The following is a 23,657-nucleotide window of genomic DNA, read 5'->3' as shown; positions in this document are numbered from 1 at the left end:
ATGACCACCAATGAGAATATAGAACAACTTAGACTTTGGGATCAACCACCCGCAGTAGGCCATTTTTCCTGCGGCGGATGCCAATCATGTAGTCTTACAAAGAACACTAAGACAGTGGACATTGGGACAAACAAACCATGGCAACTCAAATCGTTCGGCAATTGCAACACTGAAAATGTGATATACTTACTAACATGCCCCTGCCAACTCCAATACGTAGGGATGACTACAAGGAAGGTAAGAATTCGAATTAATGAGCACCGTAGCACAATCAGGTGCAAAAAAACTAACACCAAGCTAACACGACATTTCACCGAGAAAAACCACACAGACTCAGACCTACGGTGGACTATCCTGGAGGTCATGAAGAAAAAGAAATTCGATCTTACAAAAGCTCTCCATGTGAGAGAACAACGTTGGGTGTACCGCCTACGCTCTCATGAAAAAGGTCTCAACGATGACATTCCATGGCTGCAGTTAACCAACTGTTGAAAGGAGACATACTTTGGGTGTAAGCCATTTGGACAGTAGAACTACCAAACTATATACCTTTGTCCCTCCTTCTGATTCCCTTCTTGATCTGGTCCTGCAAATAGAACCTTGCCTGAATATACAATACAAACTGAAATTTTTGAGACATATAAGGTTATTCCGGCACTATAGCCTTGTTTAGTCATGATATATCTCCCCATTAATGTTTAAGAAAGGCTAGAGATAGCCATATGTAGCAGTGTCCATCCGAAAAAACGTCTCTCGCTACATTAACAGACACTCCACATCGTGTTATTGCACGCTGAGGCAGCAAATAAGACGTGTGTCTCAGTATGTAAACGTTAATTCTCCAGCGTTGAAGCTACTTTTTCACACAACTCTGTATTAGCCCGTATGTGCCACCACTTACTTTATAATCGGGACACTACTGAACGCAGACCTTATACAATTAATTATCTCCTTAATTAGCCCAAGATCGATCTATATATTAAGGCGCATTTTTTGCCTTAGCCCAAGATCATTGTAAATATTAAGGCGCATTATTTGCCGTAGCATAGCTGGCGTTACCATGTCAACCAGTTCTCCCGCAAGGACAGACCTATGACACCCCTCGTCGGGCCAGCCTCACAACCAATGAGATCGGCTCTGTTCTACTGAACTCGTCCGACAGGCATAGACGCGCCCTATTACCGGCGTCCTTCTTCGATCCTTCGATTTTCCATAGGACGGCTGACACACACCCCCCTGGCTCCCAACGAATGAGGCTTCCTCTTTCTCTCATGCCACAACCGCCATCTTTAGCACAGGCTCGGCGCTCTCCCGACACCGGGAATCCCGCACCTGCTTTCCGTTCTGTGTCCAATTAAACCAATTAACACAACCACACTGCATATATAAGACGGCGCCCGCTCCTTCCATTCCTCGTAAATCGGGAGGATCGAGCGGACGCCTAGGACACAGGAACATTCTGCTTCGTGTTACAGTAAGAGTACGGGTGGAGCGAATGACTAAGGAGTATGCGTGTGTAGTATTGTTGAACCTTCACTACGGAAGCATTTTACCTCCCAGGTTTCCCACCAAATTTTGTTGGGATTTGCTCAATGACAGACCTTCTCTCTGTATATGTGACATTATTTTTCTGCAGTTTGGATAAAGACCTAGGTTATGTGTTTTCTCTCAACAGAAGTGACAAAACGGTGGATTTTCCCCGTCCCTCTTCCCCCCTTGGGACAAGTTGTCCAACCAATTAGGGTAAGTTTGGTAGCAGTATTTACTGCTCCCAGGCTGAAATTGTTCACAAAAGTGTACACAAATAGAGTGTCACAAAGTCACAAAACACTTTACTCACTCTTAGAGTTCAATGCATGCATTGTTTTTCTTTTCTTCTCTTTCCCTTTCTGTTTACAGGTACGTACTATTCAACAAGTTTTAAATAAATCTTGTTTCTCATCTTTTTCTCATAGGCTTCACCTTTGGAAGCACCATAGGAAGTGAAGTGTGGCCTATGCTACACTCACACAGTGGTAGTGTCTTACCAACACCTGGTAAGAACGGAGCCCTCACTCATAATTTGGTCCTGATGAATGCCACGGACCCAATTGGGCCATTCCGGCAGAAACATGTTGACCACACATAAAGACGGTTAGGGGACACTAAGTACCCCACGCACCGTCACACATAGTTTTTAATATCATATAGTTGTCAATCACATTAAAAATCACTTTTTGACCACTATAATGATTTTTAACCCCACTCACTTTTTCACGGGCCCCCACTCAGTCATTTAGAAAGTGCATCCTTGTCGTCAAGTGTATGCCCGCCCTCTATCAAACGAAGGTTTTAGAGGGCGAGGACTGGTCAATGATGAAGCATGACACCAGGTGGTGTGTGAGACCAGTCCGCAACTTTTTGTGAGATGCCCACACCTACGACGTTCCTGTAACTCGTTTGGGTTATCACACTAGGAGCGGCTTCTTGTGGTAAACAGTTATAGTGGAGGCTGCCAGCTCCTAGAACCCCTATGCCTCTAGTTCCCTCCTCCACAGATCCAGTGGAGACTTTTTGTGTGTTAACTTACGTACAGCTGATGGCTGTGGGAACAAATTAAGGGGTCACCTTCCCAGTACAAGGGATTTATTCTGTTATACAAACTTTTTGTAAACAGAAAAGAACTACTACAGTCACCTTTGTTTCTGACACTGCCCTTTCAAATGATAAGGATCAATTTGGGATTATCCTCAACGCTACCCTAATTATCCAGTATGGATACCGAACTCTCATTTGGGGAAGAAGTCTTAGCAGAGATTTTAAACACACCATCCCTACTAGCGGAGACCATAGTGACGCAAACAGTGCAGAATTCAGATGAGTGGGAAGCATTATCCTCAAAGAAAAAAGAACAAATTCGCACAGCCCTACATGGGGCGTTTATAACAGAATATCTCCGGAAAAATACGGCACCCAGGGGATTGATTGTCACTAACGAACCCAGATTATTCCTTAATAATAAGGAATTTAGAATCAATTGGTCCAGTATTGCGTGGAAATGCACAAAAGATTGGCTCATCCTCATTATCAACACTGCGAGACAACTAGCAGATGCTCTCCTAGTCGAGATCCAACAGAGCGAAGGCAAACTGAAAACTACAGTACAACTGTCAGTCTTTAAAAAGAAGTTGGATGAAATTAATAAAGAACACTTAGAATACAAAGAATATCTAACACAATCCAAGCTGACTAAACTGAAAAAAGATGTACAAAAGTTCAGTAAAGAAACAGTTTACCCATACGTGACGGATGAACATTACAATAAACCAATTCCACAACAATCGGGGAGAAAACAACGCTTCCGACCCACTCCCCAGAACTGGACGTTCAGCTCTGGAGAAGAGAGAAGTGACTCCAGCAGTGACGAAGGCTCAGGACCATACTATGGGAAACCGTCTGGGTACCAACCCCTGATGCAAGTACCTCAACCACAACCACCCCAACCTCCTCCCCCCCTTTGGCTATTGGCAACAGCCCTACTTTCCACCGGGCTTTGGTTATCATCCAGGCCCACCGTCTTTTTTATTCCAGGGCAGAGGCAGAGGGCGGGGCAGACAAAAAAGAAGAAACACAAGGGTCCAGTGGGAGGACCAACAACCACCGCAAGGAGTAACAACCAGGAGCAGAGGGAGAATGGAGATGCCCTCAACAAGCAGGGACTAACCAATATTGTTAATATCAGCACACACATTCTAACCCCTGATGAAGAAACCATTCTTAACAAAGGTTTAGGTTTCGTCCCCACTCCCAAAAATGACCCCTTCACTCTTAATATGGAATTGGCCCAGTTTTTTCGGAAACTTAAGCTTCGAGACTTCTTTGGAGACACGACAGAAATTGATGATGATAAGAGGAAATCTACCGGGCTGCGGAAAAAGTCCACCTTCCAACCTCCAAATCAGAACATTTCATGCCAAATATTGACATTTGAACAGGCAGTGCTCAGGGATATAGAAAACATTGACTTCCTTAACACCAAAGGGTTCAACAACCTCTCAGGGAAGGAACGAATGGCCCTACTAGCACTAAAAAACAACCACGATGTCGTTATCAAACCAGCAGATAAGGGGGGCGCGACTGTCCTGATGGACCTCACGATGTACCGAGATGAGTGTACAAGATTGCTAGCAGATACGAATAGCTATGCCATACACCAAACGGATCCCACGGGCCCAATTAAGAAAAAAATTAAGAACATGGTGGAAGAAGCCCTAGGTAACAACTGGATAACGAAGCAAGAAGCTGATTTCTTAATCAACGAAGAACCTAGGATGCCGCGCTTCTACATTCTACCCAAGATCCACAAGGGACGTATGCCACCGCCAGGTAGACCAATCGTTTCAGGCATCGGATCGGTGCTAGAACCCCTGTCCCAATTTTGCGATTGGTTCCTACGGCCCATTGTAAAAAAAACACAATCATACCTAAAGGATACAAAAGACGTCCTATGCCTCCTAAGAGACTTGGAGGTTGATACCACGAATGACTGGCTTATAACGATGGATATCGAAGCCCTTTACACTAGTATTCCGCAACGACGAACACTGGAGGTCGTGGAGAACATCATCTTGCGAAGGGAGTGGGATTTTGTTACCCCCCAACATTTTGTCATGGAGTGCGCCGAACTGGCCCTCACAGAAAATTTCTTTGAATTTGAACAGGTCATCTATCACCAAGTTACGGGCACTTCGATGGGGAGCACATTCGCTCCTAGCTTGGCCTGTCTATACGTCCAGCAATTTGAAGATGATTTCATCAACAATGCAGTGAACCCATTTCGAAACCACATAAAGATTTGGAAACGTTACATAGATAACGTGTTGATTGTATGGAATGGAACAGAAGAGAACGCAACAGCCTTCGTCCACTGGGTTAACCTACAAGACAGCCATCTCAAATTTACTCATACCATCAATAAAAACCACGCAATCTTTCTGGACTTCGATATAACACTCACTAACGAGGGGATAACAACCAAGGTTCATAACAAACCTACCGACAGAAATAGCCTACTCTTGTATGAGAGTTATCATCCCAAAGCCCTCAAACAGAATTTACCCGTTGGGCAGTTCCTCCGTATCAGGAGAAACTGTTCTGAGAAAGAGACCTACGCAGAGCAGGCAGAACAACTCGAGAAAAAACTGATTGAACGCCATTACCCTAGAAAACTGGTGAAGAAGGTTAACAAAAGAGCTAGAAACAACCCAAGGGATGCACTTTTGGAAGACGTGGAGAAAGACAAAACCAACAGACCAGTCTGCGTCACCACTTTCACCCCAATTTCAAACTCAGTTCAGAAAATCATTCAAAAAAGATGGCACATACTTAACTGCGCTGGAAAACACTGGGAACCCCCACTGTTTGCGTATAAACGGAATAAAAATCTCCGAGATGAACTAGTCCATGCCCAGATGACCACCAATGAGAATATAGAACAACTTAGACTTTGGGATCAACCACCCGCAGTAGGCCATTTTTCCTGCGGCGGATGCCAATCATGTAGTCTTACAAAGAACACTAAGACAGTGGACATTGGGACAAACAAACCATGGCAACTCAAATCGTTCGGCAATTGCAACACTGAAAATGTGATATACTTACTAACATGCCCCTGCCAACTCCAATACGTAGGGATGACTACAAGGAAGGTAAGAATTCGAATTAATGAGCACCGTAGCACAATCAGGTGCAAAAAAACTAACACCAAGCTAACACGACATTTCACCGAGAAAAACCACACAGACTCAGACCTACGGTGGACTATCCTGGAGGTCTTGAAGAAAAAGAAATTCGATCTTACAAAAGCTCTCCATGTGAGAGAACAACGTTGGGTGTACCGCCTACGCTCTCATGAAAAAGGTCTCAACGATGACATTCCATGGCTGCAGTTAACCAACTGTTGAAAGGAGACATACTTTGGGTGTAAGCCATTTGGACAGTAGAACTACCAAACTATATACCTTTGTCCCTCCTTCTGATTCCCTTCTTGATCTGGTCCTGCAAATAGAACCTTGCCTGAATATACAATACAAACTGAAATTTTTGAGACATATAAGGTTATTCCGGCACTATAGCCTTGTTTAGTCATGATATATCTCCCCATTAATGTTTAAGAAAGGCTAGAGATAGCCATATGTAGCAGTGTCCATCTGAAAAAACGTCTCTCGCTACATTAACAGACACTCCACATCGTGTTATTGCACGCTGAGGCAGCAAATAAGACGTGTGTCTCAGTATGTAAACGTTAATTCTCCAGCGTTGGAGCTACTTTTTCACACAACTCTGTATTAGCCCGTATGTGCCACCACTTACTTTATAATCGGGACACTACTGAACGCAGACCTTATACAATTAATTATCTCCTTAATTAGCCCAAGATCGATCTATATATTAAGGCGCATTTTTTGCCTTAGCCCAAGATCATTGTAAATATTAAGGCGCATTATTTGCCGTAGCATAGCTGGCGTTACCATGTCAACCAGTTCTCCCGCAAGGACAGACCTATGACACCCCTCGTCGGGCCAGCCTCACAACCAATGAGATCGGCTCTGTTCTACTGAACTCGTCCGACAGGCATAGACGCGCCCTATTACCGGCGTCCTTCTTCGATCCTTCGATTTTCCATAGGACGGCTGACACACACCCCCCTGGCTCCCAACGAATGAGGCTTCCTCTTTCTCTCATGCCACAACCGCCATCTTTAGCACAGGCTCGGCGCTCTCCCGACACCGGGAATCCCGCACCTGCTTTCCGTTCTGTGTCCAATTAAACCAATTAACACAACCACACTGCATATATAAGACGGCGCCCGCTCCCTCCATTCCTCGTAAATCGGGAGGATCGAGCGGACGCCTAGGACACAGGAACATTCTGCTTCGTGTTACAGTAAGAGTACGGGTGGAGCGAATGACTAAGGAGTATGCGTGTGTAGTATTGTTGAACCTTCACTACGGAAGCATTTTACCTCCCAGGTTTCCCACCAAATTTTGTTGGGATTTGCTCAATGACAGACCTTCTCTCTGTATATGTGACATTATTTTTCTGCAGTTTGGATAAAGACCTAGGTTATGTGTTTTCTCTCAACAGAAGTGACAAAACGGTGGATTTTCCCCGTCCCTCTTCCCCCCTTGGGACAAGTTGTCCAACCAATTAGGGTAAGTTTGGTAGCAGTATTTACTGCTCCCAGGCTGAAATTGTTCACAAAAGTGTACACAAATAGAGTGTCACAAAGTCACAAAACACTTTACTCACTCTTAGAGTTCAATGCATGCATTGTTTTTCTTTTCTTCTCTTTCCCTTTCTGTTTACAGGTACGTCCTATTCAACAAGTTTTAAATAAATCTTGTTTCTCATCTTTTTCTCATAGGCTTCACCTTTGGAAGCACCATAGGAAGTGAAGTGTGGCCTATGCTACACTCACACAGTGGTAGTGTCTTACCAACACCTGGTAAGAACGGAGCCCTCACTCATAATTTGGTCCTGATGAATGCCACGGACCCAATTGGGCCATTCCGGCAGAAACATGTTGACCACACATAAAGACGGTTAGGGGACACTAAGTACCCCACGCACCGTCACACATAGTTTTTAATATCATATAGTTGTCAATCACATTAAAAATCACTTTTTGACCACTATAATGATTTTTAACCCCACTCACTTTTTCACGGGCCCCCACTCAGTCATTTAGAAAGTGCATCCTTGTCGTCAAGTGTATGCCCGCCCTCTATCAAACGAAGGTTTTAGAGGGCGAGGACTGGTCAATGATGAAGCATGACACCAGGTGATGTGTGAGACCAGTCCGCAACTTTTTGTGAGATGCCCACACCTACGACGTTCCTGTAACTCGTTTGGGTTATCACACTAGGAGCGGCTTCTTGTGGTAAACAGTTATAGTGGAGGCTGCCAGCTCCTAGAACCCCTATGCCTCTAGTTCCCTCCTCCACAGATCCAGTGGAGACTTTTTGTGTGTTAACTTACGTACAGCTGATGGCTGTGGGAACAAATTAAGGGGTCACCTTCCCAGTACAAGGGATTTATTCTGTTATACAAACTTTTTGTAAACAGAAAAGAACTACTACAGTCACCTTTGTTTCTGACACTGCCCTTTCAAATGATAAGGATCAATTTGGGATTATCCTCAACGCTACCCTAATTATCCAGTATGGATACCGAACTCTCATTTGGGGAAGAAGTCTTAGCAGATATTTTAAACACACCATCCCTACTAGCGGAGACCATAGTGACGCAAACAGTGCAGAATTCAGATGAGTGGGAAGCATTATCCTCAAAGAAAAAAGAACAAATTCGCACAGCCCTACATGGGGCGTTTATGACAGAATATCTCCGGAAAAATACAGCACCCAGGGGATTGATTGTCACTAACGAACCCAGATTATTCCTTAATAATAAGGAATTTAGAATCAATTGGTCCAGTATTGCGTGGAAATGCACAAAAGATTGGCTCATCCTCATTATCAACACTGCGAGACAACTAGCAGATGCTCTCCTAGTCGAGATCCAACAGAGCGAAGGCAAACTGAAAACTACAGTGCAACTGTCAGTCTTTAAAAAGAAGTTGGATGAAATTAATAAAGAACACTTAGAATACAAAGAATATCTAACACAATCCAAGCTGACTAAACTGAAAAAAGATGTACAAAAGTTCAGTAAAGAAACAGTTTACCCATACGTGACGGATGAACATTACAATAAACCAATTCCACAACAATCGGGGAGAAAACAACGCTTCCGACCCACTCCCCAGAACTGGACGTTCAGCTCTGGAGAAGAGAGAAGTGACTCCAGCAGTGACGAAGGCTCAGGACCATACTATGGGAAACCGTCTGGGTACCAACCCCTGATGCAAGTACCTCAACCACAACCACCCCAACCTCCTCCCCCCTTTGGCTATTGGCAACAGCCCTACTTTCCACCGGGCTTTGGTTATCATCCAGGCCCACCGTCTTTTTTATTCCAGGGCAGAGGCAGAGGGCGGGGCAGACAAAAAAGAAGAAACACAAGGGTCCAGTGGGAGGACCAACAACCACCGCAAGGAGTAACAACCAGGAGCAGAGGGAGAATGGAGATGCCCTCAACAAGCAGGGACTAACCAATATCGTTAATATCAGCACACACATTCTAACCCCTGATGAAGAAACCATTCTTAACAAAGGTTTAGGTTTCGTCCCCACTCCCAAAAATGACCCCTTCACTCTTAATATGGAATTGGCCCAGTTTTTTCGGAAACTTAAGCTTCGAGACTTCTTTGGAGACACGACAGAAATTGATGATGATAAGAGGAAATCTACCGGGCTGCGGAAAAAGTCCACCTTCCAACCTCCAAATCAGAACATTTCATGCCAAATATTGACATTTGAACAGGCAGTGCTCAGGGATATAGAAAACATTGACTTCCTTAACACCAAAGGGTTCAACAACCTCTCAGGGAAGGAACGAATGGCCCTACTAGCACTAAAAAACAACCATGATGTCGTTATCCAACCAGCAGATAAGGGGGGCGCGACTGTCCTGATGGACCTCACGATGTACCGAGATGAGTGTACAAGATTGCTAGCAGATACGAATAGCTATGCCATACACCAAACGGATCCCACGGGCCCAATTAAGAACAAAATTAAGAACATGGTGGAAGAAGCCCTAGGTAACAACTGGATAACGAAGCAAGAAGCTGATTTCTTAATCAACGAAGAACCTAGGATGCCGCGCTTCTACATTCTACCCAAGATCCACAAGGGACGTATGCCACCGCCAGGTAGACCAATCGTTTCAGGCATCGGATCGGTGCTAGAACCCCTGTCCCAATTTTGCGATTGGTTCCTACGGCCCATTGTAAAAAAAACACAATCATACCTAAAGGATACAAAAGACGTCCTATGCCTCCTAAGAGACTTGGAGGTTGATACCACGAATGACTGGCTTATAACGATGGATATCGAAGCCCTTTACACTAGTATTCCGCAACGACGAACACTGGAGGTCGTGGAGAACATCATCTTGCGAAGGGAGTGGGATTTTGTTACCCCCCAACATTTTGTCATGGAGTGCGCCGAACTGGCCCTCACAGAAAATTTCTTTGAATTTGAACAGGTCATCTATCACCAAGTTACGGGCACTTCGATGGGGAGCACATTCGCTCCTAGCTTGGCCTGTCTATACGTCCAGCAATTTGAAGATGATTTCATCAACAATGCAGTGAACCCATTTCGAAACCACATAAAGATTTGGAAACGTTACATAGATGACGTGTTGATTGTATGGAATAGAACAGAAGAGAACGCAACAGCCTTCGTCCACTGGGTTAACCTACAAGACAGCCATCTCAAATTTACTCATACCATCAATAAAAACCACGCAATCTTTCTGGACTTGGATATAACACTCACTAACGAGGGGATAACAACCAAGGTTCATAACAAACCTACCGACAGAAATAGCCTACTCTTGTATGAGAGTTATCATCCCAAAGCCCTCAAACAGAATTTACCCGTTGGGCAGTTCCTCCGTATCAGGAGAAACTGTTCTGAGAAAGAGACCTACGCAGAGCAGGCAGAACAACTCGAGAAAAAACTGATTGAACGCCATTACCCTAGAAAACTGGTGAAGAAGGTTAACAAAAGAGCTAGAAACAACCCAAGGGATGCACTTTTGGAAGACGTGGAGAAAGACAAAACCAACAGACCAGTCTGCGTCACCACTTTCACCCCAATTTCAAACTCAGTTCAGAAAATCATTCAAAAAAGATGGCACATACTTAACAGCGCTGGAAAACACTGGGAACCCCCACTGTTTGCGTATAAACGGAATAAAAATCTCCGAGATGAACTAGTCCATGCCCAGATGACCACCAATGAGAATATAGAACAACTTAGACTTTGGGATCAACCACCCGCAGTAGGCCATTTTTCCTGCGGCGGATGCCAATCATGTAGTCTTACAAAGAACACTAAGACAGTGGACATTGGGACAAACAAACCATGGCAACTCAAATCGTTCGGCAATTGCAACACTGAAAATGTGATATACTTACTAACATGCCCCTGCCAACTCCAATACGTAGGGATGACTACAAGGAAGGTAAGAATTCGAATTAATGAGCACCGTAGCACAATCAGGTGCAAAAAAACTAACACCAAGCTAACACGACATTTCACCGAGAAAAACCACACAGACTCAGACCTACGGTGGACTATCCTGGAGGTCATGAAGAAAAAGAAATTCGATCTTACAAAAGCTCTCCATGTGAGAGAACAACGTTGGGTGTACCGCCTACGCTCTCATGAAAAAGGTCTCAACGATGACATTCCATGGCTGCAGTTAACCAACTGTTGAAAGGAGACATACTTTGGGTGTAAGCCATTTGGACAGTAGAACTACCAAACTATATACCTTTGTCCCTCCTTCTGATTCCCTTCTTGATCTGGTCCTGCAAATAGAACCTTGCCTGAATATACAATACAAACTGAAATTTTTGAGACATATAAGGTTATTCCGGCACTATAGCCTTGTTTAGTCATGATATATCTCCCCATTAATGTTTAAGAAAGGCTAGAGATAGCCATATGTAGCAGTGTCCATCCGAAAAAACGTCTCTCGCTACATTAACAGACACTCCACATCGTGTTATTGCACGCTGAGGCAGCAAATAAGACGTGTGTCTCAGTATGTAAACGTTAATTCTCCAGCGTTGAAGCTACTTTTTCACACAACTCTGTATTAGCCCGTATGTGCCACCACTTACTTTATAATCGGGACACTACTGAACGCAGACCTTATACAATTAATTATCTCCTTAATTAGCCCAAGATCGATCTATATATTAAGGCGCATTTTTTGCCTTAGCCCAAGATCATTGTAAATATTAAGGCGCATTATTTGCCGTAGCATAGCTGGCGTTACCATGTCAACCAGTTCTCCCGCAAGGACAGACCTATGACACCCCTCGTCGGGCCAGCCTCACAACCAATGAGATCGGCTCTGTTCTACTGAACTCGTCCGACAGGCATAGACGCGCCCTATTACCGGCGTCCTTCTTCGATCCTTCGATTTTCCATAGGACGGCTGACACACACCCCCCTGGCTCCCAACGAATGAGGCTTCCTCTTTCTCTCATGCCACAACCGCCATCTTTAGCACAGGCTCGGCGCTCTCCCGACACCGGGAATCCCACACCTGCTTTCCGTTCTGTGTCCAATTAAACCAATTAACACAACCACACTGCATATATAAGACGGCGCCCGCTCCTTCCATTCCTCGTAAATCGGGAGGATCGAGCGGACGCCTAGGACACAGGAACATTCTGCTTCGTGTTACAGTAAGAGTACGGGTGGAGCGAATGACTAAGGAGTATGCGTGTGTAGTATTGTTGAACCTTCACTACGGAAGCATTTTACCTCCCAGGTTTCCCACCAAATTTTGTTGGGATTTGCTCAATGACAGACCTTCTCTCTGTATATGTGACATTATTTTTCTGCAGTTTGGATAAAGACCTAGGTTATGTGTTTTCTCTCAACAGAAGTGACAAAACGGTGGATTTTCCCCGTCCCTCTTCCCCCCTTGGGACAAGTTGTCCAACCAATTAGGGTAAGTTTGGTAGCAGTATTTACTGCTCCCAGGCTGAAATTGTTCACAAAAGTGTACACAAATAGAGTGTCACAAAGTCACAAAACACTTTACTCACTCTTAGAGTTCAATGCATGCATTGTTTTTCTTTTCTTCTCTTTCCCTTTCTGTTTACAGGTACGTACTATTCAACAAGTTTTAAATAAATCTTGTTTCTCATCTTTTTCTCATAGGCTTCACCTTTGGAAGCACCATAGGAAGTGAAGTGTGGCCTATGCTACACTCACACAGTGGTAGTGTCTTACCAACACCTGGTAAGAACGGAGCCCTCACTCATAATTTGGTCCTGATGAATGCCACGGACCCAATTGGGCCATTCCGGCAGAAACATGTTGACCACACATAAAGACGGTTAGGGGACACTAAGTACCCCACGCACCGTCACACATAGTTTTTAATATCATATAGTTGTCAATCACATTAAAAATCACTTTTTGACCACTATAATGATTTTTAACCCCACTCACTTTTTCACGGGCCCCCACTCAGTCATTTAGAAAGTGCATCCTTGTCGTCAAGTGTATGCCCGCCCTCTATCAAACGAAGGTTTTAGAGGGCGAGGACTGGTCAATGATGAAGCATGACACCAGGTGGTGTGTGAGACCAGTCCGCAACTTTTTGTGAGATGCCCACACCTACGACGTTCCTGTAACTCGTTTGGGTTATCACACTAGGAGCGGCTTCTTGTGGTAAACAGTTATAGTGGAGGCTGCCAGCTCCTAGAACCCCTATGCCTCTAGTTCCCTCCTCCACAGATCCAGTGGAGACTTTTTGTGTGTTAACTTACGTACAGCTGATGGCTGTGGGAACAAATTAAGGGGTCACCTTCCCAGTACAAGGGATTTATTCTGTTATACAAACTTTTTGTAAACAGAAAAGAACTACTACAGTCACCTTTGTTTCTGACACTGCCCTTTCAAATGATAAGGATCAATTTGGGATTATCCTCAACGCTACCCTAATTATCCAGTATGGATACCGAACTCTCATTTGGGGAAGAAGTCTTAGCAGAGATTTTAAACACACCATCCCTACTAGCGGAGACCATAGTGACGCAAACAGTGCAGAATTCAGATGAGTGGGAAGCATTATCCTCAAAGAAAAAAGAACAAATTCGCACAGCCCTACATGGGGCGTTTATAACAGAATATCTCCGGAAAAATACGGCACCCAGGGGATTGATTGTCACTAACGAACCCAGATTATTCCTTAATAATAAGGAATTTAGAATCAATTGTTCCAGTATTGCGTGGAAATGCACAAAAGATTGGCTCATCCTCATTATCAACACTGCGAGACAACTAGCAGATGCTCTCCTAGTCGAGATCCAACAGAGCGAAGGCAAACTGAAAACTACAGTACAACTGTCAGTCTTTAAAAAGAAGTTGGATGAAATTAATAAAGAACACTTAGAATACAAAGAATATCTAACACAATCCAAGCTGACTAAACTGAAAAAAGATGTACAAAAGTTCAGTAAAGAAACAGTTTACCCATACGTGACGGATGAACATTACAATAAACCAATTCCACAACAATCGGGGAGAAAACAACGCTTCCGACCCACTCCCCAGAACTGGACGTTCAGCTCTGGAGAAGAGAGAAGTGACTCCAGCAGTGACGAAGGCTCAGGACCATACTATGGGAAACCGTCTGGGTACCAACCCCTGATGCAAGTACCTCAACCACAACCACCCCAACCTCCTCCCCCCCTTTGGCTATTGGCAACAGCCCTACTTTCCACCGGGCTTTGGTTATCATCCAGGCCCACCGTCTTTTTTATTCCAGGGCAGAGGCAGAGGGCGGGGCAGACAAAAAAGAAGAAACACAAGGGTCCAGTGGGAGGACCAACAACCACCGCAAGGAGTAACAACCAGGAGCAGAGGGAGAATGGAGATGCCCTCAACAAGCAGGGACTAACCAATATTGTTAATATCAGCACACACATTCTAACCCCTGATGAAGAAACCATTCTTAACAAAGGTTTAGGTTTCGTCCCCACTCCCAAAAATGACCCCTTCACTCTTAATATGGAATTGGCCCAGTTTTTTCGGAAACTTAAGCTTCGAGACTTCTTTGGAGACACGACAGAAATTGATGATGATAAGAGGAAATCTACCGGGCTGCGGAAAAAGTCCACCTTCCAACCTCCAAATCAGAACATTTCATGCCAAATATTGACATTTGAACAGGCAGTGCTCAGGGATATAGAAAACATTGACTTCCTTAACACCAAAGGGTTCAACAACCTCTCAGGGAAGGAACGAATGGCCCTACTAGCACTAAAAAACAACCATGATGTCGTTATCAAACCAGCAGATAAGGGGGGCGCGACTGTCCTGATGGACCTCACGATGTACCGAGATGAGTGTACAAGATTGCTAGCAGATACGAATAGCTATGCCATACACCAAACGGATCCCACGGGCCCAATTAAGAACAAAATTAAGAACATGGTGGAAGAAGCCCTAGGTAACAACTGGATAACGAAGCAAGAAGCTGATTTCTTAATCAACGAAGAACCTAGGATGCCGCGCTTCTACATTCTACCCAAGATCCACAAGGGACGTATGCCACCGCCAGGTAGACCAATCGTTTCAGGCATCGGATCGGTGCTAGAACCCCTGTCCCAATTTTGCGATTGGTTCCTACGGCCCATTGTAAAAAAAACACAATCATACCTAAAGGATACAAAAGACGTCCTATGCCTCCTAAGAGACTTGGAGGTTGATACCACGAATGACTGGCTTATAACGATGGATATCGAAGCCCTTTACACTAGTATTCCGCAACGACGAACACTGGAGGTCGTGGAGAACATCATCTTGCGAAGGGAGTGGGATTTTGTTACCCCCCAACATTTTGTCATGGAGTGCGCCGAACTGGCCCTCACAGAAAATTTCTTTGAATTTGAACAGGTCATCTATCACCAAGTTACGGGCACTTCGATGGGGAGCACATTCGCTCCTAGCTTGGCCTGTCTATACGTCCAGCAATTTGAAGATGATTTCATCAACAATGCAGTGAACCCATTTCGAAACCACATAAAGATTTGGAAACGTTACATAGATGACGTGTTGATTGTATGGAATGGAACAGAAGAGAACGCAACAGCCTTCGTCCACTGGGTTAACCTACAAGACAGCCATCTCAAATTTACTCATACCATCAATAAAAACCACGCAATCTTTCTGGACTTCGATATAACACTCACTAACGAGGGGATAACAACCAAGGTTCATAACAAACCTACCGACAGAAATAGCCTACTCTTGTATGAGAGTTATCATCCCAAAGCCCTCAAACAGAATTTACCCGTTGGGCAGTTCCTCCGTATCAGGAGAAACTGTTCTGAGAAAGAGACCTACGCAGAGCAGGCAGAACAACTCGAGAAAAAACTGATTGAACGCCATTACCCTAGAAAACTGGTGAAGAAGGTTAACAAAAGAGCTAGAAACAACCCAAGGGATGCACTTTTGGAAGACGTGGAGAAAGACAAAACCAACAGACCAGTCTGCGTCACCACTTTCACCCCAATTTCAAACTCAGTTCAGAAAATCATTCAAAAAAGATGGCACATACTTAACTGCGCTGGAAAACACTGGGAACCCCCACTGTTTGCGTATAAACGGAATAAAAATCTCCGAGATGAACTAGTCCATGCCCAGATGACCACCAATGAGAATATAGAACAACTTAGACTTTGGGATCAACCACCCGCAGTAGGCCATTTTTCCTGCGGCGGATGCCAATCATGTAGTCTTACAAAGAACACTAAGACAGTGGACATTGGGACAAACAAACCATGGCAACTCAAATCGTTCGGCAATTGCAACACTGAAAATGTGATATACTTACTAACATGCCCCTGCCAACTCCAATACGTAGGGATGACTACAAGGAAGGTAAGAATTCGAATTAATGAGCACCGTAGCACAATCAGGTGCAAAAAAACTAACACCAAGCTAACACGACATTTCACCGAGAAAAACCACACAGACTCAGACCTACGGTGGACTATCCTGGAGGTCATGAAGAAAAAGAAATTCGATCTTACAAAAGCTCTCCATGTGAGAGAACAACGTTGGGTGTACCGCCTACGCTCTCATGAAAAAGGTCTCAACGATGACATTCCATGGCTGCAGTTAACCAACTGTTGAAAGGAGACATACTTTGGGTGTAAGCCATTTGGACAGTAGAACTACCAAACTATATACCTTTGTCCCTCCTTCTGATTCCCTTCTTGATCTGGTCCTGCAAATAGAACCTTGCCTGAATATACAATACAAACTGAAATTTTTGAGACATATAAGGTTATTCCGGCACTATAGCCTTGTTTAGTCATGATATATCTCCCCATTAATGTTTAAGAAAGGCTAGAGATAGCCATATGTAGCAGTGTCCATCTGAAAAAACGTCTCTCGCTACATTAACAGACACTCCACATCGTGTTATTGCACGCTGAGGCAGCAAATAAGACGTGTGTCTCAGTATGTAAACGTTAATTCTCCAGCGTTGGAGCTACTTTTTCACACAACTCTGTATTAGCCCGTATGTGCCACCACTTACTTTATAATCGGGACACTACTGAACGCAGACCTTATACAATTAATTATCTCCTTAATTAGCCCAAGATCGATCTATATATTAAGGCGCATTTTTTGCCTTAGCCCAAGATCATTGTAAATATTAAGGCGCATTATTTGCCGTAGCATAGCTGGCGTTACCATGTCAACCAGTTCTCCCGCAAGGACAGACCTATGACACCCCTCGTCGGGCCAGCCTCACAACCAATGAGATCGGCTCTGTTCTACTGAACTCGTCCGACAGGCATAGACGCGCCCTATTACCGGCGTCCTTCTTCGATCCTTCGATTTTCCATAGGACGGCTGACACACACCCCCCTGGCTCCCAACGAATGAGGCTTCCTCTTTCTCTCATGCCACAACCGCCATCTTTAGCACAGGCTCGGCGCTCTCCCGACACCGGGAATCCCGCACCTGCTTTCCGTTCTGTGTCCAATTAAACCAATTAACACAACCACACTGCATATATAAGACGGCGCCCGCTCCCTCCATTCCTCGTAAATCGGGAGGATCGAGCGGACGCCTAGGACACAGGAACATTCTGCTTCGTGTTACAGTAAGAGTACGGGTGGAGCGAATGACTAAGGAGTATGCGTGTGTAGTATTGTTGAACCTTCACTACGGAAGCATTTTACCTCCCAGGTTTCCCACCAAATTTTGTTGGGATTTGCTCAATGACAGACCTTCTCTCTGTATATGTGACATTATTTTTCTGCAGTTTGGATAAAGACCTAGGTTATGTGTTTTCTCTCAACAGAAGTGACAAAACGGTGGATTTTCCCCGTCCCTCTTCCCCCCTTGGGACAAGTTGTCCAACCAATTAGGGTAAGTTTGGTAGCAGTATTTACTGCTCCCAGGCTGAAATTGTTCACAAAAGTGTACACAAATAGAGTGTCACAAAGTCACAAAACACTTTACTCACTCTTAGAGTTCAATGCATGCATTGTTTTTCTTTTCTTCTCTTTCCCTTTCTGTTTACAGGTACGTCCTATTCAACAAGTTTTAAATAAATCTTGTTTCTCATCTTTTTCTCATAGGCTTCACCTTTGGAAGCACCATAGGAAGTGAAGTGTGGCCTATGCTACACTCACACAGTGGTAGTGTCTTACCAACACCTGGTAAGAACGGAGCCCTCACTCATAATTTGGTCCTGATGAATGCCACGGACCCAATTGGGCCATTCCGGCAGAAACATGTTGACCACACATAAAGACGGTTAGGGGACACTAAGTACCCCACGCACCGTCACACATAGTTTTTAATATCATATAGTTGTCAATCACATTAAAAATCACTTTTTGACCACTATAATGATTTTTAACCCCACTCACTTTTTCACGGGCCCCCACTCAGTCATTTAGAAAGTGCATCCTTGTCGTCAAGTGTATGCCCGCCCTCTATCAAACGAAGGTTTTAGAGGGCGAGGACTGGTCAATGATGAAGCATGACACCAGGTGATGTGTGAGACCAGTCCGCAACTTTTTGTGAGATGCCCACACCTACGACGTTCCTGTAACTCGTTTGGGTTATCACACTAGGAGCGGCTTCTTGTGGTAAACAGTTATAGTGGAGGCTGCCAGCTCCTAGAACCCCTATGCCTCTAGTTCCCTCCTCCACAGATCCAGTGGAGACTTTTTGTGTGTTAACTTACGTACAGCTGATGGCTGTGGGAACAAATTAAGGGGTCACCTTCCCAGTACAAGGGATTTATTCTGTTATACAAACTTTTTGTAAACAGAAAAGAACTACTACAGTCACCTTTGTTTCTGACACTGCCCTTTCAAATGATAAGGATCAATTTGGGATTATCCTCAACGCTACCCTAATTATCCAGTATGGATACCGAACTCTCATTTGGGGAAGAAGTCTTAGCAGAGATTTTAAACACACCATCCCTACTAGCGGAGACCATAGTGACGCAAACAGTGCAGAATTCAGATGAGTGGGAAGCATTATCCTCAAAGAAAAAAGAACAAATTCGCACAGCCCTACATGGGGCGTTTATGACAGAATATCTCCGGAAAAATACAGCACCCAGGGGATTGATTGTCACTAACGAACCCAGATTATTCCTTAATAATAAGGAATTTAGAATCAATTGGTCCAGTATTGCGTGGAAATGCACAAAAGATTGGCTCATCCTCATTATCAACACTGCGAGACAACTAGCAGATGCTCTCCTAGTCGAGATCCAACAGAGCGAAGGCAAACTGAAAACTACAGTGCAACTGTCAGTCTTTAAAAAGAAGTTGGATGAAATTAATAAAGAACACTTAGAATACAAAGAATATCTAACACAATCCAAGCTGACTAAACTGAAAAAAGATGTACAAAAGTTCAGTAAAGAAACAGTTTACCCATACGTGACGGATGAACATTACAATAAACCAATTCCACAACAATCGGGGAGAAAACAACGCTTCCGACCCACTCCCCAGAACTGGACGTTCAGCTCTGGAGAAGAGAGAAGTGACTCCAGCAGTGACGAAGGCTCAGGACCATACTATGGGAAACCGTCTGGGTACCAACCCCTGATGCAAGTACCTCAACCACAACCACCCCAACCTCCTCCCCCCTTTGGCTATTGGCAACAGCCCTACTTTCCACCGGGCTTTGGTTATCATCCAGGCCCACCGTCTTTTTTATTCCAGGGCAGAGGCAGAGGGCGGGGCAGACAAAAAAGAAGAAACACAAGGGTCCAGTGGGAGGACCAACAACCACCGCAAGGAGTAACAACCAGGAGCAGAGGGAGAATGGAGATGCCCTCAACAAGCAGGGACTAACCAATATCGTTAATATCAGCACACACATTCTAACCCCTGATGAAGAAACCATTCTTAACAAAGGTTTAGGTTTCGTCCCCACTCCCAAAAATGACCCCTTCACTCTTAATATGGAATTGGCCCAGTTTTTTCGGAAACTTAAGCTTCGAGACTTCTTTGGAGACACGACAGAAATTGATGATGATAAGAGGAAATCTACCGGGCTGCGGAAAAAGTCCACCTTCCAACCTCCAAATCAGAACATTTCATGCCAAATATTGACATTTGAACAGGCAGTGCTCAGGGATATAGAAAACATTGACTTCCTTAACACCAAAGGGTTCAACAACCTCTCAGGGAAGGAACGAATGGCCCTACTAGCACTAAAAAACAACCATGATGTCGTTATCCAACCAGCAGATAAGGGGGGCGCGACTGTCCTGATGGACCTCACGATGTACCGAGATGAGTGTACAAGATTGCTAGCAGATACGAATAGCTATGCCATACACCAAACGGATCCCACGGGCCCAATTAAGAACAAAATTAAGAACATGGTGGAAGAAGCCCTAGGTAACAACTGGATAACGAAGCAAGAAGCTGATTTCTTAATCAACGAAGAACCTAGGATGCCGCGCTTCTACATTCTACCCAAGATCCACAAGGGACGTATGCCACCGCCAGGTAGACCAATCGTTTCAGGCATCGGATCGGTGCTAGAACCCCTGTCCCAATTTTGCGATTGGTTCCTACGGCCCATTGTAAAAAAAACACAATCATACCTAAAGGATACAAAAGACGTCCTATGCCTCCTAAGAGACTTGGAGGTTGATACCACGAATGACTGGCTTATAACGATGGATATCGAAGCCCTTTACACTAGTATTCCGCAACGACGAACACTGGAGGTCGTGGAGAACATCATCTTGCGAAGGGAGTGGGATTTTGTTACCCCCCAACATTTTGTCATGGAGTGCGCCGAACTGGCCCTCACAGAAAATTTCTTTGAATTTGAACAGGTCATCTATCACCAAGTTACGGGCACTTCGATGGGGAGCACATTCGCTCCTAGCTTGGCCTGTCTATACGTCCAGCAATTTGAAGATGATTTCATCAACAATGCAGTGAACCCATTTCGAAACCACATAAAGATTTGGAAACGTTACATAGATGACGTGTTGATTGTATGGAATAGAACAGAAGAGAACGCAACAGCCTTCGTCCACTGGGTTAACCTACAAGACAGCCATCTCAAATTTACTCATACCATCAATAAAAACCACGCAATCTTTCTGGACTTGGATATAACACTCACTAACGAGGGGATAACAACCAAGGTTCATAACAAACCTACCGACAGAAATAGCCTACTCTTGTATGAGAGTTATCATCCCAAAGCCCTCAAACAGAATTTACCCGTTGGGCAGTTCCTCCGTATCAGGAGAAACTGTTCTGAGAAAGAGACCTACGCAGAGCAGGCAGAACAACTCGAGAAAAAACTGATTGAACGCCATTACCCTAGAAAACTGGTGAAGAAGGTTAACAAAAGAGCTAGAAACAACCCAAGGGATGCACTTTTGGAAGACGTGGAGAAAGACAAAACCAACAGACCAGTCTGCGTCACCACTTTCACCCCTATTTCAAACTCAGTTCAGAAAATCATTCAAAAAAGATGGCACATACTTAACAGCGCTGGAAAACACTGGGAACCCCCACTGTTTGCGTATAAACGGAATAAAAATCTCCGAGATGAACTAGTCCATGCCCAGATGACCACCAATGAGAATATAGAACAACTTAGACTTTGGGATCAACCACCCGCAGTAGGCCATTTTTCCTGCGGCGGATGCCAATCATGTAGTCTTACAAAGAACACTAAGACAGTGGACATTGGGACAAACAAACCATGGCAACTCAAATCGTTCGGCAATTGCAACACTGAAAATGTGATATACTTACTAACATGCCCCTGCCAACTCCAATACGTAGGGATGACTACAAGGAAGGTAAGAATTCGAATTAATGAGCACCGTAGCACAATCAGGTGCAAAAAAACTAACACCAAGCTAACACGACATTTCACCGAGAAAAACCACACAGACTCAGACCTACGGTGGACTATCCTGGAGGTCATGAAGAAAAAGAAATTCGATCTTACAAAAGCTCTCCATGTGAGAGAACAACGTTGGGTGTACCGCCTACGCTCTCATGAAAAAGGTCTCAACGATGACATTCCATGGCTGCAGTTAACCAACTGTTGAAAGGAGACATACTTTGGGTGTAAGCCATTTGGACAGTAGAACTACCAAACTATATACCTTTGTCCCTCCTTCTGATTCCCTTCTTGATCTGGTCCTGCAAATAGAACCTTGCCTGAATATACAATACAAACTGAAATTTTTGAGACATATAAGGTTATTCCGGCACTATAGCCTTGTTTAGTCATGATATATCTCCCCATTAATGTTTAAGAAAGGCTAGAGATAGCCATATGTAGCAGTGTCCATCCGAAAAAACGTCTCTCGCTACATTAACAGACACTCCACATCGTGTTATTGCACGCTGAGGCAGCAAATAAGACGTGTGTCTCAGTATGTAAACGTTAATTCTCCAGCGTTGGAGCTACTTTTTCACACAACTCTGTATTAGCCCGTATGTGCCACCACTTACTTTATAATCGGGACACTACTGAACGCAGACCTTATACAATTAATTATCTCCTTAATTAGCCCAAGATCGATCTATATATTAAGGCGCATTTTTTGCCTTAGCCCAAGATCATTGTAAATATTAAGGCGCATTATTTGCCGTAGCATAGCTGGCGTTACCATGTCAACCAGTTCTCCCGCAAGGACAGACCTATGACACCCCTCGTCGGGCCAGCCTCACAACCAATGAGATCGGCTCTGTTCTACTGAACTCGTCCGACAGGCATAGACGCGCCCTATTACCGGCGTCCTTCTTCGATCCTTCGATTTTCCATAGGACGGCTGACACACACCCCCCTGGCTCCCAACGCATGAGGCTTCCTCTTTATCTCATGCCACAACCGCCATCTTTAGCACAGGCTCGGCGCTCTCCCGACACCGGGAATCCCGCACCTGCTTTCCGTTCTGTGTCCAATTAAACCAATTAACACAACCACACTGCATATATAAGACGGCGCCCGCTCCCTCCATTCCTCGTAAATCGGGAGGATCGAGCAGACGCCTAGGACACAGGAACATTCTGCTTCGTGTTACAGTAAGAGTACGGGTGGAGCGAATGACTAAGGAGTATGCGTGTGTAGTATTGTTGAACCTTCACTACGGAAGCATTTTACCTCCCAGGTTTCCCACCAAATTTTGTTGGGATTTGCTCAATGACAGACCTTCTCTCTGTATATGTGACATTATTTTTCTGCAGTTTGGATAAAGACCTAGGTTATGTGTTTTCTCTCAACAGAAGTGACAAAACGGTGGATTTTCCCCGTCCCTCTTCCCCCCTTGGGACAAGTTGTCCAACCAATTAGGGTAAGTTTGGTAGCAGTATTTACTGCTCCCAGGCTGAAATTGTTCACAAAAGTGTACACAAATAGAGTGTCACAAAGTCACAAAACACTTTACTCACTCTTAGAGTTCAATGCATG

Source organism: Triturus cristatus, chromosome 1_1 (assembly GCF_964204655.1).
Source record: "Triturus cristatus chromosome 1_1, aTriCri1.1, whole genome shotgun sequence".
Taxonomy (NCBI): Eukaryota; Metazoa; Chordata; class Amphibia; order Caudata; family Salamandridae; genus Triturus; species Triturus cristatus.
The sequence above is the reverse complement of the archived record's forward strand: the minus strand, read 5'-3'. Positions refer to the sequence as shown.